The sequence below is a fragment of the Scylla paramamosain genome, unplaced genomic scaffold (assembly GCF_035594125.1).
Source record: "Scylla paramamosain isolate STU-SP2022 unplaced genomic scaffold, ASM3559412v1 Contig28, whole genome shotgun sequence".
Classification (NCBI taxonomy): domain Eukaryota; kingdom Metazoa; phylum Arthropoda; class Malacostraca; order Decapoda; family Portunidae; genus Scylla; species Scylla paramamosain.
The window spans coordinates 660,756-667,716 of record NW_026973693.1 but is presented as its reverse complement, the minus strand read 5'-3'; the positions used below and the strand labels follow the sequence as shown (position 1 = coordinate 667,716).

The window sequence follows — 6,961 nt, the reverse complement described above, 5'->3', positions numbered from 1 at the left end:
TGGTCATTAAATGCCTCTGCAATAGCCTGAGGATTATTAATTGTGGTGTTTTTATGCACAAAACAAGATGGTAGTTGGAGTGTTTGGTAATGAGTGTGTGTAGTAGTAGGTAGATTGGATTATCCATACCATTATTTACTTAAGGAGTACGTTTTGTGTCACTCTGAAAACTTTGGTGCTGGATGAATGAGAGCTCTTGTGTACACTGTAAATAACATCTCGTGAATATTTTACCTTTAGAGATTTAGGGAGGGAGGGAGGGAGGGAGGGGAAGAGATGGCGTAGGGAGGGAATGTAGGAGGACGTAAGAGAGGCAGGGAATGGGGACGGAGGGAGGAGGGAGGGACAGAGTGGAGGGAAGGCAGGAGTACCAGCCCTTCCTCCAATTCCTCTTCCTTCTATCCTTAAAATCAGTCAGCCAATCCTTCTGTCTATCTGTTGAGATTCTTACTTTTCAAAACATTTCCCGTTTATTTTTAATGATATTTGAATGACCTTCTCAGGCTTGACGAGAATAGGTGTTTTGCGTCTGTTTCATGGTTCAATATATACTTTTGATACTGCCATATGAATGTATGTATGTATGTATTGCATGTATGTATATCCGTTATCTGTAATCATACATTTACAGATAAACGTCCGCCTTCCGCAGGTATGTCGTGGTGGAAGAGTTGGTAGCCCTGCACATGTCCATCCGAGAATTACGTCACAGGTGGGCACAAGCCGCAGTCATTCGCCGGCGCCTCCCTGCAGTCTCAGGTAGCAGCGGCGATGCGTAGTGCTGTTGCTTTGTACTGAGTGAGCGTGAATGAACGCTCGTGACGATATATGGTGATGGACGTGTGGGCCTTTATGTTGTGGAAACAGAAGGTGAGATTTGTCTTGATTTCCACCGTAGTATGAGTTAAATTGAGGTGAAGGAGTGAGGAGAACTATGCGGGTAGTTAGTGGGTAGGCTTGTTTGGTAACGTCTTGTCTGGACTCTTGAAGCTCTCTGGGAGTTGTAATTAATGTTAATGCTTTGTTGCTTATTAAACTTAATGATCCCAGAGGCAATATCGTACATGTGCAAGGTTGGTGTGATTGCAGGGAGTGGTGTCACGTTGGAAGTAGGGGGGCAGGAAGAAAAGCCACACGCACGCTCTTCAGCTGTATTTCACGAAGGTGAGTAAACAACAATACATATAGGAAATATAGGCGTACAGGTGGAGGTAGGCAGGCAGGGGCATGAGAGTTCAGGCGCGCAGCTGCTCTCTGGCTTCCCTGTTTCGGCAGGTTCGTAAATCACCTCGCACATCCTCGCTTCCCCACCTCCACGTGAATCCACTCATTACATACATACTTATCTAGCAATTACAACGTCACTGAGTACGAATCGGGCATAGTATTCTGGTCGTTACAGTGGGAAAACAATGGTGGTGGTGACTGTCGGAAGAGCTAAGTGACGAAACAGGCGGTAGCGGACAGGAGTGCCAACCTTTGCGATACATCTGTGCTCTGCTTCCATTTTCTATTTCGTATATTATATTTCAGTGTGTCTTAAACGATGTTCTGCCGTACCACTCACTACTGTATTTAGTCGTTTCATTAATTTTGTTGTTCAGAGTGAAGGAGATTGTAAAAATGTACTATTAAGGCATTATAATATTTAGCAGCGCTGAATCGTATTTCGGATATGTTGGCACCCTTAAATGTCGATGCAAATATAACACGTAGGTAATAAGACTAATGGAATTCTGCCATAAGTACTGCTTATTTGTTATGTGTGAAGTGACAGAAGCACGTGCAATTCTTATTCTGAATCTCTACTTTCGAAATAAAAGATGCGTGTTCATGTTGATTAAAGTGGGAGAGAGGAAAGGGAGGAGAAGGATAGAAGGATCTCGTCTCCTCGACTTTTAAAGCTCCCTCCCTCTGGCTCGTTACTTTGTGGTGTTTATTCGGTGTTTGTTCAGCTTAACTGTTCCATTGGCATTATCTATTAAGTAAGGAAGATACTATAGCAGTGGTGTAGTACTGATTGATCTGATGGTGGTTATCCATGCTGGTGGAGAACCACCTGCGCAGTAACTGTTCCCCCTAACAAGTCTCATTTTAGCGTAAATCAGATTATGTCACGATTGCGTTGTTGATAAATGGATATCCGCACTCTCTTCGCCTCTTATTTTCCATTCCATTTCGACAGTACCTTTTGTAGAGGACGGTGATGTCTCGGGGTGTGTTGGCAGCGGTGCGCGTCGCCATCATGGCTGACGTCATCAAGTCTGCTGGGGAGAAAAATAATGCTGCTTCGTTGCTTTTTTTTTTTCTGCTTACTGATTACTTATTATTTATGTGGAAATATAAATTATTTATGTGGAGAGAGAGAGAGAGAGAGAGAGAGAGAGAGAGAGAGAGAGAGAGAGCGCAGTAGATTACGGACGCATCATATTATTCTTTGGATTGTTTACTTGGCAAGTATGCGAGCATGCGTAATCTTTCTAACACTAGCCTTGCGAATGATGATAAACATGGCCAGTTTTAATAATGGTGATGGTACATGCTTGCTTTCACTTCATCTTGAGCAATGAAAGGCGTGTTTATGTTGTGGAGTGTCTGGAGTGAGCAGGTCTGTGATACAGGCACTAAGGGAATGTGTGATGAGGCGGGAGAGCTTAGGGAAAGTTGTGCGTTGTCATGTCCAGCTGTGTACCTTCTGCATCACTGCCCACTCACTGTTATGTAGGTTAGGTTAGGATAAACTTGTATTAGGAGATAGGGAAATGTTAGGGGGCAGGATAATTTAGGCTAGGCTGAGCTTAATGTTCCTTAAGAGATAGGTTAGAATAGGCTAGGCTAAATTTGTTAGAGTAAACATTTGAGGTCCCAAGGGTTAGGCTAGGCTAAATTCATGTTAGAAGGTAGGTTAGGTTAGATTACACTAAATTTATGTGAGGTCTCAAGCACTGGATCAGGGGGTAGTTTGAACATATCAACTACCCAGCGGTGACCTCCCTCAACGTTTCCCTGTGTCTCACAACACAGGGGGGACAGTCACAATTGACTTCCTTAACACAATTCTACTTCATGCACCTAATACACTCGCATCCTTAATTCAGAATTTGTATATTAGTTTTGGTTAATCCTTCTGGCTCGTTTTCCTTGGGGATTGACACCTCATTGGACCTTTTTTATATATAAATTTAGTTGTCCTTAGTCATTGCCCCATTTACAATAGAAAAAAAAAAGTGATCGGTTAAGACAGGCTAAAGTCACCATGTTGGAAGATAGGTTTGACTACATTAAGCTAAGCTTGTGTCAAGAGATAGATTATTAATGTTTGATTGTGATTGATTTGTGGGTTACGTTAGGTTAGCTTAAAACTGTCATAGGATACTTGTACTACTTATATTAGTATTTGATTTACCGTGTGGTTGACTTGAGACGCTGCAGCAAAGTCAGTGAATCAGCAACTCCCGCTAATCGTCCCCTGCGTGTGGACAGTTTGCATTATGGATCAGTTAGCATAACAAACACTTCACTTCCCTCCCCGTGATCAACTGGAGGCGAGGTGTTGCATTAAGGGAGGCAGTGAGTGGGCGTGCCATTCACTGCTTCATTTCCCAAAGCCATAACTTGAAATGCAAGACAATTTAGCACAGGTAACAACAAGGGGACGCCATAGTAATGAACACGCTACATTTTCTTTCTATCACCGTCTCATGCTTACCATATCAGAGAGAGAGAGAGAGATGTGTGTGTGTGTGTGTGTGTGTGTGTGTGCGTGTGTGTGTGTGCGCGCACGCGCGTGCGCGCGTGTGCGTGCGCGCATTATCCTCAACTGTATCAAATATTCTGTTCAGTAATCCCCCGCCACACATTACTGTACACACAAGTTCAATTTTCTCTTAATGGAGTGGAGTGAGAGTAAACAGTGAGGTGGAGCTTGTTACGTGGCCTTGCTGGGTAGTGGACAGTGGACATCCTGCCGAGTGGCGGTTGATAGGGTCTCTCTCTCTCTCTCTCTCTCTCTCTCTCTCTCTCTCTCTCTCTCTCTCTCTCTCTCTCTCTCTCTCTCTCTCTCTCATATTTATATTAGAAGAATCCAACTTTGGGAATGAGAATAATTCGTTTTTTTTTTTTTCGTGTTTCTAGTATTTGATTTATGTGGATTTTACTTTAGTTAATTTAATGTCGCTTTGGTCATTTATTTGTGGAAACTTATTTTGTGGAAGTGTGAGGAAGAAGAACAAGCTTACTAATTTAAGAAGGATATTGAAAGCCAGTCATTCTTCCCCTTTCATGTGATTTTGATATACTTAATCCTTATAACGACTTGCTTATATTGAAGGTTCAGCTTTGCATCATAAGCTTGGGAAGATCAATTATGCAAAGGAGGGAGAGGAATATAATATTAGTTTGGATGCTAGCAGTGACTGATTGTCTTTACCTAATCCTTGTAATTTCAACACTTGGTGATGTTCATACTGGTATGATGTCTTCAATTAATCTTACAGGAGGTCAGAAGTGCTTGCAATGGGATATGACTAGGAAATCTTACAGTATTAGAGTGGTATATTTTTTAATGCTTTCTCAAATACACTTGTTTTACAGAGAACAAGAATGGTGTCTCATATTTCTTAGAACACTTGCGTCAAGGTGATCACGATTAGTACCTTTCAGAGAAGAACAGGGAACAGGGAAAGAAGTTAGGAAGTTACGTATAGTTTGGTTGGTGTTGACAATAGTAGCTATACGTGATGCAGAAAGGCAGGACATTTTTACGGATATGGTGATAATAAGGAATGGGAGAAACGAGGTCACCTGGGTCATTTAGGAAAGTGGAAAGTAGGTCAAAAAGACAAAGATTTTAGAAAACGGCAGACATTGAAAAAATGAAAATACTGGCTAGAGTATTCATCTGCTGCTGCTGCGGTACTAAAAAAAAAGAAAAAATGAAAAGCAAAGTTGAGCTTGTTATCGTCACACAAGAACAGAGGGTTCCAGGAAGAGACCTTGTGTTTGTAAGAGTTAAGAAATATAAGTGATCCTCGTAATTAATTCAGTGAGGGTCGTTAGTCTGCCAAAACATGCGGGAGTGAGCACCTGATTAGCCTTGGTAATACGATGATTGGCTGCCGACTAACTCGCCTGTTTAATTCATTCCGTTCGTGCCGCCATCACCACGTGTAGTGCACATGTGGGGAGTCCTGGGGCACTAATTACCATGAGAGAGAGAGAGAGAGAGAGAGAGAGAGAGAGAGAGAGAGAGAGAGAGAGAGAGAGAGAGAGAGAGAGAGAGAGAGAGAGAGACCAAGCTGCTATTATTATACTCGGAAACTTAAATTTCCTAGTGTAGAGGGGTACTGACCTTCCTTGATTGCCTTTTTAGCGTGCCTCAGCATCAGTGTTTGGTGCTCCCAGCCACCGGCAGTGTGTTGAGACTTAAAAGTGTCCATGTAACGGTGAATTATTTATGGGTCAATGTTTTTAAAAATTGTGTTTTTGATTTGCTTTTTATTCTCTTAGTTGAGGGGCGGGGAACACTTAATGGGTGGATGACCATCATCAGGACCGCCATTCCACCGCATTCATGGCCACCCTACCCGCGCTCATCCAGTCACGTCCCCATAGTGCAGCGCCCCTCATCTGAAGAGACACGGAAAAATGAACACTCGTGTCTCTGTGAAATATTGTGCGCCATAAAGTCTCTTGTCCTCTACGGCTTTTTTTTTTTTTTTATTCCTTCCTATAATATTTATAGAAGAGTCCTCTTGCCACACATAAAACTGGGTATTCATGTATATTGTTACGGTAGGTTCAGGAACGTGGAAATAAGGATATTTAACTGTGTGTGAAGTGTTGTGCTGACTAAAGTAGTGTGTAGTGCCTCATCAGATAGCAAGACAGTGTTGGAATGCTTCAGGGAGATAAGGGGAGGGCGGGCGACAGGGATCCAGTATGCAGGAGGAGAGTATTAGGAACCGGAGCAAATGCAAACTTGTTATAGTCACCCTGGAGTGGATTCCAAGGAACGGCTGGTGGAATAAATAAAATTAATTCATATAAGACATAGCCATTGGGTTTTTTTTTCATGTTGGGAAGGATATTCACTACGATTACCGTATAAAACTGCGACACTTTTTTGTTTTTATCTTGCTACCAAAGCTGTCATTTGTTTACTGATTTACATAACACACTGTTGTTCAACTCTAGACTTTTATTTATTTTTTTTTATTTTGTCGCTATGATTAAGTGGTTAAATTACGATTTGTTATTAAGGTACGAATGTATATTTGTTACTTCATCACCTGAGTGTGGAGTACAGGTGCATCATAGCACCTCCCCACCTGTCACAGTACTTAACGCAGGCATGTCTTCCACTAACCATAACAAAAAAAAAAAAAAAAAGTAAATAAATAAAGTGAATAAAAAAAGAAGAAAAACGAACCAATAAATTGAAGCAGCCAGAGGCATTTGTGGAGACACAAGACACAGCGCAGTCTGACCCTGACCATTGTCACGCGAACAAAACTGGTGCATTTTTTACTTCAGTTTGAACTGCACCGAATGTGACATGTGGACAAGGACGGCCAGGGAGAACGTGTCCCCACGGAATCTGACTTGGATGAGGACGCACAACATTATCAAACATTTCTACGTCTTATCGCAACATTTCACAGGCTGTAGTAATAGTCATTGTAGTTTTCTAGGTCTTTATTGGGATTTTAATTATTATTTAGCAAGGATTCTGCATCATCCACAGGAAAATGAAAAAAAAAACCTGAGCCAGACTAATAATATCAGTGTGGCCTTTGATAACAGGTCTGTGATTAAGCTTGTTCACTGCTTATGACACACAGCTTTGTATGATGAACTACTCTCTCATTTCCTTCCCTTCATTACATAATGGAAAAAAAAATCTTCTACTGTAATTTGCTGTCTTGTACATACGTATGTGATTATTAAAATTGTGTGCAGT

General features: G+C 41.7%; 1 long non-coding RNA gene across 1 annotated transcript; it reads left to right on the top strand.

The window, feature by feature from the left end:
• Positions 1-398: 398 nt before the first annotated feature.
• On the top strand, positions 399-5,701 carry LOC135097686 (uncharacterized). The gene is made up of 3 exons (XR_010265971.1): positions 399-413; positions 653-870; positions 5,509-5,701. It is a non-coding gene; the product is annotated as an uncharacterized LOC135097686 (long non-coding RNA).
• The last annotated feature ends 1,260 nt before the right edge of the window (positions 5,702-6,961 follow it).